We start from the raw sequence: 19,206 nt of genomic DNA on the forward strand, positions 1-19,206 counted from the left end.
GGAAGGCTTAGGGGACATTTCCCCTGAAGTCTTAGAATTAGTCAGGACGAAGACGTTCCTTGCTAAGGCCAATAATCTTATATGGAAATATTAGTACGGGATCTTTTGGTATCACTGATGTCTCACCCTCCAACCCTAAGGAATGCATCCTCAATATCTATCTATCCATCCCTTTAGGCACTCGTGCAACTTCCCATATCCCAAAGACATGAAATGGTTGTTTTGATATCTATGCCACTGCTATACTGTCGAGATTCAATTCCATTTGGAATTAATGCTCAATTTCCTCAACCGCAACCTCTCAGACAGGGAGATGCTTAGCTATCCTACTGAAGATAGGAACTCGGATACTCATTTTGTTCAGTTTCTAGAATGGTTTCGGTCCATCCATCAGTGGAAATAGCTCTTTGAGGAAGTAGCGCCCTCTCATCCTCCGCTGCACAGACACACCATTCTCATGTTTAAGCAACCATTGAGTATGGTTCTTAGACATGGAAGACAATCCTATGCATAGGGAGAACCTGCAAGGTTTCAACGAACTTATTCCTCTGAGGTAGGAAGGACTTTTTCCACAGATATCATAGATCTCGAAGATCAATACCGAGAATTCCAGATGATGATATGTGAAAAGAACGGAGTAATCCCTTAGGTCATCTGGCCACATGCAACCCTCTAAATCTCTTGGGACTATCTGGGAGATCATCTATTGACTAGGCCCATAATTCAACGGGCTCTTGACGATTACGACAGGGACAACAAGTCCCTCCATTGGACTCCAAGGATCCAAACTCCCCAAATCCGGAAGCCTTCATGTAGTTGGACTTGAATCTAGGGGTGGCAATTCGTGTCGTGTCGTGTTTAAACGGGTTCAAGTCATTGAAGTTATAACCCGTACACGACACGTTTATATCCGTGTCAACCCGTTTAGTCACATTTAAATCTGTTTATCGAAACGTGTCATAATAGATACACGTATACACGACACGATTATAACCGTTATCCGAACACGTTAACATGACTTGTTTATCCGATCAATCTTGTTACCCGAACACATTAATACAACTTGTTTATTCGATTAACTCGTTTATCCAAACACGTTAACACGACATGTTTACACGTTAACACGGAGATTGAGATGGAGGGGAGGGGGATGTGGACGGAGAAGAGGCGGGAAATGCATCCGAGGGAGGCAGCGATGGCGAGGATGAGATCGAGCCATGAGGCGCATTGGCAAGAGTGGGAGCCGACGAAGCGGTGGGCTTCAAAGGGGAGATGGTGGGAGTGGAGTCGGCGGCGAGCTTGGGAGCAGGGGAGGGCGAGATCTGAGGCGGATCTGTGGACAATGTGAGGTGCACAGATAGGAGAGCAATGAGAGCGAAGAAGCAGAATTTCGCCATTGATGGATGAGAATAAGGAAATCAAATCGCATATGAGATATGAGGGAGGGTAGTAGAGAAGTAGAAGTAGAAGTGGAAGTGCGGTTGTGCTGTGTTGGATTAGGTGAAAGAAAGGAAAGGAAATTAGGTTAGGGACTTAGGAACTTAGGGTTACATAAGGATATTTTAGTAAATCTAAATACATAAATGGATTAACGGGTTACACGATTATAGTAACACGATTAAACATGTCTAAATAAATAGGTTTAATCGTGTATAATCGGGTTACACAAGTTCAACCCGGTAAGACACGCTTATTAACCGTATTTAAATGGGTTTAACCCATTTAGACCGATTATTAAAAACGTCCAACCCAAACCCGTTTAACTCAGTGTCGTGTTATCGTATTGTGTGAAATATTGTCAGCCCTACTTGAATTCACCAACTGACACGACAACTCAACGACCAGTTCCAGCTCTACAAACCAGGACCTAGTTCTCACAATAATGATCTGCGGAACCCTGCCAATTGGCCTCAACCAACAATGTCTGAAGATGAGACAGGAGAATACTAAATGCGGCAGAACATTGGCCTTGGAAAAAGCCATGGTAGTACTCGCCTGAAGATGACCATGACCCCAACATGTCACCATCTCATGAGCCGCTTCGGAAATAATGAAAATTCCCCCTTCTTTTACCACTAATTGATTGAGCTTTGTATTGTTATCTCCACTGACTGTTTGAGCTTTGTATTATTAGAATTATTAATGTCGGTCACTATATCATGCCAATAAGGTTAGTCATGAAAAGTCAGCCTCAGTCATAATGACAGGCCATAGGTGTCAGCCGTGCTTGTCGATCGCATTAAAATATCATGTTGTCGTCTTGTTTGAGCTCCGCTTATATAACGGCAGCTCCGCTCTGTAATTGATCAACGAAGGGAAATAATAGGAAATTTCCAATACACTATCTCTCATTATAATCTTCTAAATTCTCTCGTTCTGGGCTAAGGGCTTGGGATTCTAAGTAGTTCTTTAATACCATAAGCTAACCTAAGTATGCCTTGTACTTATATCTTATGAGGATCCTGCACATCAGAAAACATGTTACTCAGATGCGATCCGAGGTAATTCTAGGGAATTAGTAGTATTAACGGTCTAGGGCCTGAGAAGACATTACAGAGTTCGTGCTTTAGCATTTGTTGAGGGATGGGGTTGAAGCTCGCTAAAGAGCATGGTATCGGCTTCTTTGAGCCCCAGGTTGTAAATTCTATTGCATTTCTCTAGTCTCACCTAGAATTGAACCAAAAAGTTCATTCGTAGAACATGTCCCAAAATATAATTACGTCTTTTCTCCCCGATAGTGCACATTGAACACAAATAAATAGAGGCTCTAGTTCCAAAATGTCATTATAGATTAATCATAACAATTCTAGAATATTGAGTGAGAGAGTTAGGGTGTTTTAGGATATTGCTAATCGTAGAACACATAGAAGCTTCATTGTATCATCGAAGAGACTCGTTAAAAACTCAATAGCAACTTCGTGTGGGGGCGAATAACTCTTTTCGAAAAGCGTTAACTCGTGCGTCGAAGCAATTCTTCAACGTTGAAAATCGTGTTTGTCATCTTCTTCAACTCCGAATTTGGGATCAACACCGTCTTCTTTGTTTAGCTCATATTTCAACTCTTAACTAACGTTAAAATTTTCTAAGTTAGAAAATACTACGTCCGTACATAACACGTTTGCGAAGAGAAATGTTAAACTGAGAACCGACAGATAAACGTGGACTACGGCATCATCTATATATCAAGCATAAACTTTTCAAAAACTCATAATATATGACAACATTGATATGTGTTAGGGCTCAACGCTGAAGATGCCATATATTGGAGTGTGCAATCAAAGATGGATATGCTCAAAGAGGGAGTTCCGACAAGAAGAACCCTCACATTTGGATTCCTATTGCATAAGATAGGGCAATGGGGAGCATTTCCTTAATTAAACAAGTTAATAATACTCGATGGTTCACGAAATTCGGCACCCACCTTAATCAGTTTCTTTGTGACAAACGATTATCAGGAATTAATAAATGATTAAACAAGCAAAATATTAAAGGAGACAGAATCTAACTTAGCCTTAAATTATTCAACCCTTAGGGACAGAATCCCACAGTTAAGCGTTGCATAATGACGATGAGAAGGTACTAAAAATGATTAACAAATCAAAGATCTTGTAGAATTGTTTGATTAGATTTAAGGAAAATTGTATTCTGAAAAGCTGGGAAGTGACTATTAGAATTTTCTTCTTTTGCTTCCTTTTATTTTTCCTGTGTGCATCATAGTATCCATAATCTCAATAAGCTAATTCAATTCAAGTCTGATCAATCCACTAAAAAATAAAATTGCTCTAATTATAAATTTTATTCATTCACAAAACCCGAACATGAGATTTTGTTTAAGAGTAACAATCATTGAATCTGATTGAATATATATATAATCAACCTATATTGGTTCTCCTTTTTCTTCTTTATACTCCTTCTAGTCTTTTCATCTTGGTTCTCTGAAATGTGAAATCACATTAAGTTATGAATTAAAAATAAGGTCGATTATTCCCACTAGAGCTTGTCTTGCATAAGAAATCTCGCATATGAATTTTAACTGGTTGAACTATTGGGAAAATTCTACTCCCCCTCTCAAGGATGAGTCGCGATCTCTCGTGACATCCAGAACAATTTTTTGTGTTGTGGTTGAAAGAATCCTAAAAAGGAAATACGTAATGAGATCAGATAGTTGCGCTCTTGGATAGAATAATCGAACTCTGAGATTTGAGATTTTGCTTTTTTTTTGGGGGGGGGGGGGGTCTGTACATTAATCATGTGGATGAATATGGGAGAACATTCTTTTTTCACTAAAATACAAAAGACGCTTTTTAAATTGAGAATTGTCCTTTTTTTAATGAATTAGTCTGTGAATTTCCCTGATTGAACATGATGCGATGCCTAGGGAGATAAAATGGTCACTTTTTTTCCCTCATGAATCTTGAGGGTTGATTCAAAAAATAAACGGCTACATAACATACGTGCATGAGAAAAAAACTCAAGAAATTGAAAAATTACAAGATTAGAATAATCGAATTACTAGACATATACTACAAAGGAAAAATTTTAATGTGAACAGATACAGTATAGTAGCATTTGGCAATTCTGATCAGAACCATCTGCTGTCATACATGGATTCTGATGTAATGAGTGAAGGGTTGTCAAGCTATAGTTCTGTATAGAACTCAACCTTCTGATGTCGACGTTCTAAGAAAAGAATTTCATTTTCTTTTCTTTTTTTGGCAGGGGGATTTGATTCCTTCACATGAATCAAATCTCCTCAAGTAGGATTCGAACCTACAACTAGTCGATTAACAGTCGATCGCTCTATCACTGAGCTACTAAGGAACAACGGGAGATTAGATCTCATCGAGTTCAATTCCCGTTCTCAACTCATAACCAATATGAGCTCGAAGTTTCCTTCATAACTCCCGGAAACAGATCATTTCAATTTGTTTGAAAGGGAAAAAGGAGAGGTAATATCTATCCTTAAATTATCAAATGCCAATCGTGATGGCCCTTCTTTTTCCTTTTACAATTTTTTAATTTTTATTTTCTACATTTTTTAAATACTTTTTTTTATAACACGGGGCATACGTGTTTCCTCCGACTACTCCTTATAATTCTCCCGTCCACTTGTTATACTCACAGAACATATAAGTCCGATCATGCAAGCTAGCAATTAGCTCTAATATGGTCTTTTTTTTTCCTTTTACAATTTTTTCTTTATTTTCTTCTGGATTTTTATACTTTTTTTATTACGAGGGGGTGTCCAGACTAACCCAAATATTTCCCATGACCCTCTTGACCACCATACAAAACCACGAGTTGAATAAATACGATCAATTTTTTTTCCTTTTACAATTTTTTCTTTATTAGGAAGTATTACATACATATGCTGCTTTTCTTATATTTCTGGTTGTTTCTTTAACATTCCCTCTCCTTTTTATATGTACAGAGAGCAACATACCTATTACGTGAGGAAACATAAAAATAAATTGCAATGATATATAATATATCATTAAAACAATTAAAAATTAAATTATAAGTTTATAGGAAGGAAAGTAATTTAATAAGAGGTAGCTACTTGCATAACTTCTTTTTTTTTTCATTTTCTTTTCTTGTAGAAATACATAATGTAGACTAGTGTGGACTATTGAAAGAGGGGGAGTTTAATGGGTTGTTTGAGAGAGGACGTGGCCAAAGTGAAAGATTGTTATTATGGGGTGAATTATTTATTAATTAATTTGGTCATATATGTGGTTTCTTGAGAATTTACTTAGTAATTCATTTAATAACTTTATTATAATAATAAATATTCTAAAATAATTTTGGAACCATATTTTTTTTAATTCGATTATTGAAGTGAAGTTCTAAATATTATATCACGAGTACTCTATCCCGTGCGTTGCACGGATTGATTTTCATATGTCGCTTATCATATTATTTTAAGTAATCACATTTAGAAAGATCAATTTTCTTATTTAGAATAATAACTTTTTTCATTAGTAAATACAATTTGAAACAATAATTAGTTGAAGTAATTTTTTTGTGTAAAAATCAAAGTAAATTTTAATTACAATTAGAGTAAATTTTACTATTCAGTAATAATTTTGGAACTAATTATCTCATATATTGCACAAGCTTATTTTAATTAATATATCTATTTCCTACTGTATTTAAACTTTTGTCATGTTTAAACATAATAAGTTATATATATTATTAATTTTGATATTCTTATATGATAATCAATTTTGTATATAAAAAGCAATTATAATTAAAATAAAATATCCAATATAGTTTTATCCATAGCAAATTTTCATTACTATTAGTGATTCATTTTTGCTTGCTTTTGATAGAAGAAGATATTGTATTTTTTGTTACTATCTCAATGTTTTCAAATTATATTTTTTTTATAATTTTAAAATATAGTTTTTCTTTTTATATTTTTTCAAATGCATTTATTGAGGCACATTTATTACGCTTCAACTTAATTTTACTATATATATATATATATATAGACTTATTACATTCAAATTTTGTTATATCTATCTATTAGTCATTCACTTCGTGCATTGGACGAATTTTGTAAAGAAAATTTTCTTATGAAAAGTTAATATTAAAACAATATTTGATTTATAGTTTATATTAATATACAAAAAAACTATTTATATACTATATAAACTTTAATATGATAAATTTAAAACTTATGCTAAATAATGCAACTCAAGAGCTCCTAAGCAAGTAATTCATGTAAAATATGTCATAGACATATAATCCCAATTATCAATTTAATATGTAAGAAAATTAGAATCCTAAAAATTCAAAATTTCTAGATTAGTTAATGAAATAATGATAATCATAAAATCTATAAAATTTTAAAGTTAAGCATTCACTATTGTGTTATAATCCCTTATATTTCATATATTAAGTTTTTAGAATATGAATAGTTTAATATAAAATGAGTAATTATTTCGTTGAGAGATTTACTTAATTTAACTTTTATAAGGCTAATAATGATTTATAAAGAAAATTTTAAATAATGATTAATTTCTTAAAAATTATGTATTTTTATTTACAAATAAAATAACAATAAGTGATAGGCATATTTCTTTGATATTTTTTGACTTATTTTCTTTAATTAAAAAATTAATAATTATTGTTCTTTAATTTCTATGCAACATATTAAATTATAAATACATTTACTATTCTACCCTAATTTATAACTGTGTAATGAAAATTTATAAATTAATATTTATTATTATTATTATTATTATTATTATTATTATTATTATTAAATTTATATGCAACATATTAAATTATAAAGACATTACTATTCTACCCTATTTATTAGGGTTTATTCAAGTTTATATATTATATAGATTATGATATATCAAAATTGATTCTTTTGTGGACTATCTTTTTTTTTTGGGTAAATTATGCGGACTATCTTAAATTGTCACATTATACCATAAGTCTTTTATCGTATTTTTTTCGATGTGAACCATGGTATCTAGAATGCCAAATGGACCCCGACTTATTCAGTCGAGGCGGGTCGGCCTACTAAGGGGTAAAACTCTCTCAGCGTGAATTTTTTTATATTTACAAGGACTTGAATTCAAGACCGTGCTTAAGTAGAGCAAGTGCCGAACCGCTTGAAGCAACCTACGCTGGTTATCGTATTTTATTAGTTCACAATTATGATATGAAATCTTGCGCTTATATTTTTCGACAATATACTCATCTTTTTCCAATCTCCAACCTATTCTATTTTCAAACTTTTCACTTTCATATTTATCATATAATTGTAAAAAAAAAAAATCTTTGTCTTTGTAAAGTTTTACTCGTTGATAATTTTTTTTATGAGTTCTACGTTTTTACTTGGTCACTCATAAACTTTTATATCATAATCATATCTTATCTTCCTATATATTTTCTCATCATGACTTTTTAGTTCCTATTCATGTTGTAATTGTGGTATAATTTACAAATTTTCTACAAAAATTTTATGAATAACAAGTCCTAACATATCATAACGGTTTTCTTCTTACTAAAGATATCATATAAATTATTTCTTATATTTCAATGTCCTAACTAGTATCGCTTAAGCAAAGCGACATATTGAAATAAAAAAAGGGCTTTCTAACTATTAAAAGCAAACTTAGGAAAGTATAAGGAAATAATAGATTTCGAATCCTCTAACATATATTAATCGATAAATATTTTATAAGAAGTCTAAAGTTCACTAACAGCTAGAAAATCATGATTTTAATTCTATTACTATATACTAAGATTATGTGTTATATTGAACATTGCATAAATTATATTTACAATATTATTGATCAGTAAATTTCGGTCTTGTGACATCGTACCACTTTGCTCTAGTAAAAATAATTCCTCATGCTTAGTGACTTCACATCTCAAATTTATTTCTTTGATCAGTTGGATCCGCGGTCTCAGAAGATTCGCGATTAGACTTTGAAAAGTAATTAATTAATTAATTTGTATAAAAATATTAAATTCTCCGAAAAAAGTGTGTCTAAAATTTTCGTAATACTCACCCGAGAAAAATTGGGCTAATACTGATAAAACAATTTGCCATTAATGGGCCGGAAATGGATGCCCTTCCCAAGACCGACATTTGGGCCAGCGTGCTAACGGTGTGGGCTAAGGAAGAGAATCCTTTCCCGAACAAATACTTTTTCATCATTGTACGGTGGTGGCAACTCATTATACATGCAAATTCCTTTTTTGTTTATTGTAAATTGTTTATGGTTTCGGTTCTCGCAAATGAGGTTTCAAATTTAAGTCTTATAAATGAAAAAAATCCTATGTCGAGTGAGTTTTACCCCTCAATTGGCGGACTTGAATCAAACTGAATCATAGGTGCTCATTAAATTTCCGGATACCGGAGTAATTCTCCCTTTTTTTACAGCTAAATTCTAGATTTGCATATGTTTAAACATTTAAAGGTGTTGCATAATCTAATGTCAATGCCTCAAACAGGCCGGACCACTTGAAAAACCAATTGCGTCTTTTTCAGCATCTTTTAGTACCTTTACCAATGCATGCACGGGATTTTGACATATATATTTAGTTCGATTCAAATTTGTACTGGAATATATTTAAAGAGCAAATATATTATTAAAAAAGTAAATTCTATTTGACAAATTCATAGTCCAGTAATTTTAATGAAGTATCAAAAGTACCATATATAAAATCATAAAATTAACGTATGCAAATTATAACTATGAAAAACTTATTGTAATTCTTTTACGAAGTAATTTTTTTTATGACAGTATAGTATTTCTGATTGAAAATCAAACATATTATATAACTAAATCGGTCATCATATAAATTAATTTATTTTAACTTTTAAACGAATAATTTAATAAATAGATTGATATACCATAATAATATATTTGAAATGAAGATTTCCCAATCAATATTAAATCATAATCGTATTTGTAAACATGTTATTTCGACAAGATTACAATTGATATTTAAATAACCTTTTATATGTGAATTTGTTATTGGAAATTTATTTTTTAAATTTTCCATGATGAACTATAAAGGCCAAATTAAATAAATTATAATATTATAAAAACAATTATTACGGGTACATAGGAATGTGGTGAAGAGTGGGTGGATTTTTTACACTGTAGCCTCCACCATTTAAAAATTATAATTAATCTTTTTTATTTCCTAATTTTATTACAAATTAATATTAGAGAATTCAAATTTGTTCCGGTTAAACGCAAGACTACTGCTATTACAGGTCCACAGGAATGTGGTGGCGGGTGGGTGAATTTTTTCCACCGTAGCCACCGCCATTTAAAAAAATATTAATTAATATATTTTATATTTCTTAATTTTATTACAAATTAATATTAGAGAATTCAGATTTTCCTATTAAATGCAAGAGTATAGTAGTAGCTTATGATTTGCCCATTACTTCGTGATGCTTTTAACGAATCTCTAGCCATAGAGTCTAATATATTGTCATCATATTTTTTTAAACAAACCCGCCCGTAGCCACCATCATTTTTAAAAAAAGAATCTTAATATTTTTTTTATTTCTTCGTAAGTACAAATTAATATTAGAAATGTCAGAATATTTTTCGATAAACACATGAATACAGTAGTAGCCTATGATTTGGTTGTTATTATGTAATGCTTTTAATAAATTTCTAACCCTACGCTTCAAGTAAAGTTCATCACTTCAAATCAATGGGGTCACTTAAAGTTTGTTATATTGTGATCATGTTCTTCTAATTGAACCACCCCACCGCCATTTTTTGGAAAAAAAATATTAATATGTTTTTAATTTTCGTCATTTCATTATAAATTAAAATTAGACATTTCTGAATATCTTTTGGTGAAACATAAGAGTACAAATTAGCCTATGATTTTGCCATTATTATATGATGCTTTTAACGAATTTCTAACCCTAGACTTCCAGCAAAGATTGTTACTTCAAATTAACGGGCCACTTAAAACTTATTATATTGTGATCATGTTTTTCTAATTATAAGTATTATTGAAAATTAAAACTTAAGTTAACAAGGAAAAATGTTAGTTTAATATCGTATGACATATTAATTCGTATAATTTTTTAAGAATTTTGGATTATTTATTAACAATCAATAGTTCATGATTTATACAAATAAGTAGTTTTATCATCAGTTTCAACTATACTTAATATTGGTTATCACATAAACTAATATGATAAATAAAAAATTTGATGAAAAGTTTTTTTGTCCCGCGGCATCGCTCAAATGGCCCCCTAGTATATGCTTAAATGGCTGAAATTTTAATAAGAATCAAAAATAAAAAAAAGCATCCATTGAAAATAGTTTAGAGCTTAAACTTATATTAAGAAAAAAATTATATTTCAAAAAAATGCAAGATTTTTTATTTGAATTATCCTAAAGAAAAAAACTAATTTTTTTTGTATAAAATAAAATAAATTATACGTTCACCCCTTGGAGGGTAGTGGAGAGGAAAGAAAGGGAGGGGAACAAAAGTTGGATCGAAAAAGATAACACTACAAAATCTCTCTCCTCTCGCTTTCCCTCCATTTCCCTCCACCTAAACAAGGGTAAATGCACAATAAATATTCCAATTCTCTCTTACATGATGTAATATATATTTTTGGCAATGTCGCTGTTGTTTGGGGTAGATATTGTATTATGTAATGATGAGTATACTTGAAAGGCAGTGATATATATATATATATATATTGATAAAATGGTGGGCAACAATGATAATAATATTGCTGATTTCCGTTACATAATGTTCGAACTTTCGTTTACAACCGCGAACATATCAGACGAACTGAATAATCAGCGCAAGCACTAGCTTATTCAGCGTCGCACCACCAAACGACTAAAATACTTTATAGAAGCCGATGTCCCCCAAGCCAAATGTTATTTTGAGACGGAGACTTTGAGGTTTTCAATCACGAGAGAGTAAATTTGGAACCATTAGACCATCCCCTTTGGTGATATTGGTACTGGCATTTGCTATATGCCGAAATTGCTACACTGAATATGATAGCATTCCTCAAATATATTACGGGCGCAGTTATGTCTTATTGGATTCATCTTTTTTTGTGGTTACCATCAATATACGGGGTAGGAATTAGATGAGCATGCTTAGCATAGAAATTTTAATTAATTTCTAATTGATATCATTCAGACAAATCTATATATAATATATAATTCAAAGTATTTTCATAAGAGCCTCCCAACTCTTGTTTAGATGTACGAGAAAGTACCACAGCTTCTCACATGAACTTTTACAAACGCTCTTAGCTCGGTGAAGAGTTTTTTCACAAACCATCACTTGACCATTCATCTCGCCCTTTCACATTCTTTTTCACCTTCACCATCATTCGTCACCATCCACTTTCATCATCATCCTCAACCGTGGTCAGCGCCTGTCTCCTCTCCTCCCTCAAGAATGAATGATAATGAAAAAAACTCAATTAATTAATTATTTATTGATAAAACATATTAGTTAAAAAAAGTTCAGTTAAAAGTTTTCTCCCCCTTGCTTTCAACTTGTGCTTACATTGGGATTTTATAAAGAATATTTTTCTAATTGCAAAAGGCCTTTTATCTTTTTTCTTTGGGTGAATAAAGGCTCTTTTCTTTTTATCTTTCCAAACATTGTAAAATTTTAAAAGCATTTTCATATAAAATGATTACCTTCAAATATTTTGTTATAAATGACGCAAAACTACTTAATTTATACGTTCTCAATGCACAACCATTGTAACGCATTTATTTCAATATGCTATTTCAATCATATAGTACATTAGCAGATTAGCCCGTGCATGCATCCATGTTTCTTACATTGTTATGGTTACTGTATTACATGTAATTATGTCAATTGAAAAGTTAATTATTAAAAAAAAAAAAGAACAAGAGAAATGTCAATTGAAAAGCCCAAGCCTTGTGTCTCAAATGGGCTGACTTGAGAAAGGGAAAATACAGCAAAAGCACAAGCAGATTAAGTGGGCCTGTCCATTTAAATCACTGTGTTGCCAATTGTTCGCCAAATCTCCCTCTCTCTTATGTTCTAACAATCCGTTTGATTTCAGAATTAAAATTTTAAATTTATAATTGTGATTTTGATTATGAAAAATGTCAAATAAAAATTAGTCGATGTGGACCCCACCTGTTTAAATTGTGTAGATAATTGATTATAATGAGATTGTATGTTTTATAATCTGTGCAGCCTACTTGTTTGATTAGATAAGAGTGTGTTTTGTTGTGTAGTATGTTGAGTTAAAGTTAAAATTAAAATTTTAAAATTTAATTTTGAAATTAAACAAGCTAGATTTTTCAGAATGATTGACAACTATATTCACGGATTGACGATATCGCAGAGGATAATTAGGTTTTGATATAAAGTTCCGTCGGGTATATGCAGAGCTTGCGTTTCCCTTCTTCTTTCTGCTCTTTCCTATGGTGACTATCTGCACGGGATCCTCCCTCCCTTCTTTTAGATCTTACGTCGTTTCTTTCTCTATATGTGGCTATCTGAGCTGCTGGTGAACACTGAAAATAGCGTCCCTCTTTTATGAAGATGAAGAAGCCGACATGCGTATCTGCTATCGTTTGTGTGTATCTGTAGCTCTTCTGTCCTTTTTTTTCTTCCTTTAATTGACTATCATACTTTTTACTTGAAGAAAAAACAAAAGTTCTGACATGCTGCTACATTTGAGGAATGAATTTTCTTCGTGCATGTCCGCAGTTGCGACCTTTTGTCATGAAGTGACTCCTCTTTTCGATATAAATAAATATATATTGATAAATAGTCGTAGGGAGACTCTTCAGTTAGATTAGAAAACTATGCTGATGCTTCCTATAATGGGTTTTTTTTTTTAATATGCATTTCCTTTTTACTACTCAAGAATGGGTTAATCTTGTGGATTGTGTTTTCTTATAGCAGTGTGGAGAAGTGTGGCGTATTTACCTTATGGTTGTTGAGTTTAGTTGGCTTTATCAGAAAAAGTTCAAAAAAAAAAATAAAAGGCCACTTCTGTAAAAATTTGCTCTGAAAACCAGTTTTCCTGTTCTGCAATTTAATATCTTCATCAAGTGCCCAATATTCTTGAATATTGAAGTTGCTGTTTGCCTTTGCACCGTCAAAGATGCTCCTACAATTTTTATTGTACATTCTTTCTGTGGTCTTTAAAGTGCTATCAGTTCAGACCTTGATATTTGCTGCAGATTTTTTATTAATGTACTTATATTGTGTACCGAAATCATGATGATACTGATTGTTTATTTGTATAGATGCCTTAGTAAATGCAATTGCTGTGATGGTGGAAATCCAACCCTCTTTTACTCGTCTTTAGAATTTACTCTCTTTAAACGCCTGTTTTCGTTGTCTGTATTATTGACCTCTTGAGAGGTCACTATTAGATGCTTGAATTCTGTGTCTATTAAATTTTCATTAGGCTTATACGGGCTCGGGCCCATATCCACTTAAAAGCTCAGTGGTGGTACCCAAGCCATATATTAATATAAATCCCATTTTACTCCTCAACACCCGCCGCCCTCACGTGCAATGTGTGGTCTATTTCTGCCTCAACAATTGACCTCGAGCTGGGCTCATCTTCCGTGCTCGGGCGAGAGAGGACACTAACACGAGGCGCACTCTTGGCTGCACTCGGACATACTGGGCCTAGCGTGGTGTGAGTCCATGCGCATACGCGCGTAGGCATGCGGAAGCATATCTCGCTCTGATACCATATTAAATTTCCATTGGGCTTATACGGGCTCGGGCCCATATCCACTTAAAAGCTCAAGCTGATAAGTGGTGGTACCCAAGCCATATATTAACCCATGGATTTTCCTTTTCTTTTCCGATGTGGGATTTATCTTATTTTACTCCTCAACAGTGTCGGGAATCTTCATTTTCTCTAAAACATTGGAAGTTTAGTAATAGTACTATTTAGTGCTCGCAATTTCTATTTGTCACCTCCTCTTTCTTTTTTTGCAGTTAATAATACATAGTGAAGTATAGTACTGCTTAAATTATTCTTCAAAGTACCACTCTGTGATTTACAATAAAACACTTGTAATAAAAAAATTGATGGCAGAAACTTCATATTTCTCATAACTGTGCTACTGTAAAGGGCAGCAGCAAAATCAATAGCTAAATTAAGTCACATGTAACATACTGATTTACATGCCTCTGTTGATGCAACTTCAACTTCCCTAGAAAATCTGTGAAAGCCAACAACAATCAGTTAATTTTAACTGCCAAAACATTTTTTTTAAGACAGTCTTATGAATGAAATAGTTCTCAACCTTAACCGTTGCTGCTGTCTTCCTCTGTATCAGCTTCCATAGGGACCTGAAGAAAGAATCCAACGAAGAACAATTAAACAGTAAGTTACATGTTATAGTTAATTAGCTGAAAAAGTTCGGAGATGCAACTCCAACCTTAGTTGGAACCACCGCAAAAGGGAACAACAATCATGGATAATAAGTAGCCAAAGATTTCTTTTAAAGCAGTGTTATGAATGAAATAACACAAAGACGAGCTTAAGTCTCTCTCAACCTTAACCCCTGCTCCAGTTTTTTTTTTTTTTTCCTTCTTTCGTTTCAGCTTCTATGGGAATCTTGCTATGATAATTCAAAGGAAAAGGACATACGTAAGTTGTTTCCAAACTCTATATAATTTCTCTCTTTTTTGTGCATATCTTGTATCGATGAAATCTTTAGAAAAGCAAAAAACTCCAACTAAATGGCAAGAGTATTCATGGCATCCTTCTTTTCCAACAGAAGGATTGAATCAGTTAAGAACTTACCGATGGCCTTTCTTTAAGTTGAGCCTCTTAATTAGTTCAGCTTGAATTTGCCTGGTGCAGGCAATATTCAAGCAAAATGTTCTAGTAATTTGCTTGAACTCCTGCAAAAGAAGACAACATTTATCACTAACTATTAGTAATAATTTCCTTTCAGGTGGGGTTTTGCAATTAAATTCCAAAGTGAAGTTTTGGAATGAGAATAAAAGTGATGAATTACTGCATTTTTATTCGTTTTTTATTTATCTTTTCTGTATTTTTATATGAACTAGTAGAAATGCACGTGTGTTGCACGTGAATACTGTCATTTAATGCTTTCAAATAAATTTGCACTTGTGTTGCACATGAATACTGTCATTTAATGCTTTCGAATAAATTTTACTGATATAAATAAAATTATAAGCATATACCCTTACCTACTATATGCATTGAAAAATGTATGATAAAATAACTACTATGCACTGTAAAAGTTGTTCATGTACTGTGAAAAACACATGTAATTGTCGCATGTTAGGAAATATACACAGAAACATATATTTATTATGTGTACTTGATTGTAAGCTTAATGAAATAGGTTTTAATCAATAAAGAAATTAGTTATCAAACTGACATAAAAGACTATATAATAATTTATAGACCCTAAGAACTACCGTGACCAAATCACTCTAAATAGATCCAAATAAGTTTGCATCATAGACCTCATAAATTAAATAACTTTATTATCTAAAGAAATTATAAAATAAGCTTCTTTGACAGTAAATGAGTTTTCTTCACAATAAACTAACTTTGTTATCTAACTTTATAATAACAAACTCAACTTGTTTGAATAACCACTAATAGAGGGATTGGGTGGGATGGGGTGAGATTGGGAAGGAAGAGGTGGGGAGGGATGGGGAGGGACTTAAATCCCTTATTTGGTTTGTATAAGTAATTGATGGGGAAGGATAAGTTATCTCTCCAAATCCCTCCTCTTGTTTGGATAATGTTTGGATAAGCTAAATATTAAGAAAGATTGGGAGCAATCATTTAATATAACTATATATTAAAATGTAATATAAAAATAAATACGATAAAACAAAATAAAGAAGAGAAGGAAGATAAATGAAGATTAAAAAAATTTCCAAAAGGATGGTGAAGAGTATTGAACTTGGGAATGTGGAGGAGAAGAGAAGTGTACTCACCACTCCAGCAACTCAAGGTCATGCATTATTGTTTGCACAATAATATTTGAGATAGACAGTGTATTACAGTAGTGCACGCTCTTGCATGTCAATTCAAATGTTGCATATTCGATTCTCATTATGAAACTACTTATATCTCTCTGCTAGATATTGAGATTTCTTTTTCATGAGTACACCCATGGACATCTCTTGTAACCACCAAAAAAAAAATCCTCATTCAGATAAGGTAATGCGTAATCTGATTCACCCGTTGACCTAAATAACTTGATCTTTACGACCGTCTAATTATTCCAAGCAAAGAATATATTAAAATTTCTCTTTTTAATTTGCACTTTTTTCCTTATTTCTCCATATTTTAAAACCCGTTTGACAAGGAGTTCGACCTTAATGACCTGACTTTTACAGCCAGAGCTGTTATAAAAAAAAATTATTTTCTTTTATCAAATAATCATGCTTTCAAGATGCTAGATACACAAATTCGAATATATGCCTTTTTTTAGTTTCAGTTTTATAAATTATTCTCGTATAAAAGTAGGTTTTGAAATTAAAATCTTTAATAATTTGGATGTCGACTCAGATTTTTTATCATCTCTATACTATCCATCACATAATTTATATTTTCAAATTCAAGTGCGTAACGTAATTGATGACACTATTAATGATTCTAAAGTAAATTAACTATTTAGTCCCTCAAAGATTGACTTTACAACAATTTGATCCCTTAATGATTTTTTACATCAATTGAGTTCGTGTTGTATCAATTAGGTCCATGAGAGATCAATTAGGTCCCTCACAGCTGGTTTGAATAACCACTAATAGAGGGTTTGGTGGGATGGGGTGACATTGGCAGGGAAGAGGTGGGGAGGGATGGGGAGAAATATAAAATCCTTTATTTGGTTTGCATAAATAAGTGATGGGGAAGGATAAATTATCCCTTTAAACCCCTCCTCTTATTTGGATAAGCTCGAACTTCGGCTTTGTGTTTGCTTGTTATATCAGCTTCTTTTGAGATTCTACTATATATACTGATGAGGCAATGGACGTTCAGCTTCTCCTGGTTTTTTTGTGACAATCATTCTTTGTTTTTGTTTTCTTTCTTATTTTTGGTGTCCTATCCTGTTCTGTTCTTTGTAGTCCCAGCGACGGTGATAAATGAGGAAATATCTCCTCCATGAGTCACTGAATTTATCCGTGGCAAATATGCGTTGAGATGAGATGAGTGGCAAACAACTGCATATGCAATATAACTATATTATTATTATATTGTTGCTTTAATTATTTATTGTATTTATGTATGTATAAATTGTGTAATATTATAATGAGTATATATATTTTGCGTGGAGGTAGTGTGAGAGTAGAATATGTGACCCCTACTCTCCACCACGTGCTTTAAAAATGGACAACTATATAGGTTTTTAAGATATACCGAATCAAATATCTCTACAACTAAGTTAAAACAATTGACTAAAAATAAATACAAAAAAATACCCGCGAAATGCTGGGCTGTAGAGCTAGTTTTGTTATAATTAGAGCATTTTCCTTCCTCATCAGGTTTAACTATCACCTTAATGGTTATGAGTTTCGACGACTTTAAGTTCTGGCAGTTGGCGATAATGCCGGCTTTGATCAGACCTTGTTGATCATTTGCATCATAATCCCATCAGAGGCACATCCGGATGCCATGGTTAACATACGGCTGATTGGCCTCTTTACGTAAGTATATTGCTATGCTTCAGCAGGGACGAACCTGGGACTTTTATCCGAGGGATGAGTCCTTAGGGGCAAAAGAAAACGTAACTATGCTGATTTAAAAAGCGAATATGACGCAGTGTACACGTGAAAAACCTATCACAGATCTGTTAATTCCGCAAAATACCGGAACTACGACATTCCATTCCCTATTGATTCTTCAAATTCCTATGAAACCGGCATCCAACTCGAATCGAATCTGAGAAGGGGCGAAAGAGCACGGTAGCTCCGAAACTTTATTAGATGAAAAAACTATATTTAGTCCTAAGGCTTACAACACTTAAATAAGGTAAATGAAATTACAACTAAAGAAATAAACTTCCTAAAATTTGTAAAAATGCCCAAATAATATAAAATTGCTCGTTTGAGGCCCTAAATGAAGGAATTCGGCCTAGATCACATATAGTCACAACCAAAAGGCAGTGAGTTGTGCTCCGGAGGCCGTTTCTCTCAAGACAGGGTCGTCAAAGCCTGTTTTTCTCGAAATACCGATTTGCCACGTTTTCTACTGCATCAGTCTCCCTTGGATAGAGAGAATTCGCCATCGAATCATCATCGTCCAAGCTATCACCTCTACAGGACCAATCTTTCTGGCAGCGAGCTTATGGTAGTCACCAGTAAAAAACGATCATTGGTAAGGAAATCCCAGATAAAATCGTCAACTTCAAACTCCACGTGCCTTCTCCTTCGGTCAGCAGCGGCCTTGTATTTTCCAGCAGCCTTCTCCAAATTATTCTACCATTGCCTCATGAATCTCTTGTAGCCCGTGAATGAAGTCTGGTCTTATCTGGCATGGTTAACAAATCAAGGGGACCCCTGGGAGTAATGGAGTACACCACCTGGAAGGGAGTGAAACCGGTGCTGCAATTAACAGCGTGATTATGCGCAAACTCAGTCTGGCACAACTTGATGTCCTAACTCTTCACATGCTCTCCCACCAAACTTCGCAACAGATTACCCAGGGACTGGTTCACG

At 33.1% G+C, this 19,206-nt stretch overlaps 1 non-coding gene across 1 annotated transcript; it reads right to left on the bottom strand.

Moving 5' to 3' along the window:
* Positions 1-4,749: 4,749 nt before the first annotated feature.
* Positions 4,750-4,821, bottom strand: TRNAN-GUU. Its single transcript has one exon. It is a non-coding gene; the product is annotated as a tRNA-Asn (tRNA).
* Between the last annotated feature and the right edge of the window lie 14,385 nt (positions 4,822-19,206).

This window comes from Punica granatum, chromosome 1, assembly GCF_007655135.1.
Source record: "Punica granatum isolate Tunisia-2019 chromosome 1, ASM765513v2, whole genome shotgun sequence".
Taxonomy (NCBI): Eukaryota; Viridiplantae; Streptophyta; class Magnoliopsida; order Myrtales; family Lythraceae; genus Punica; species Punica granatum.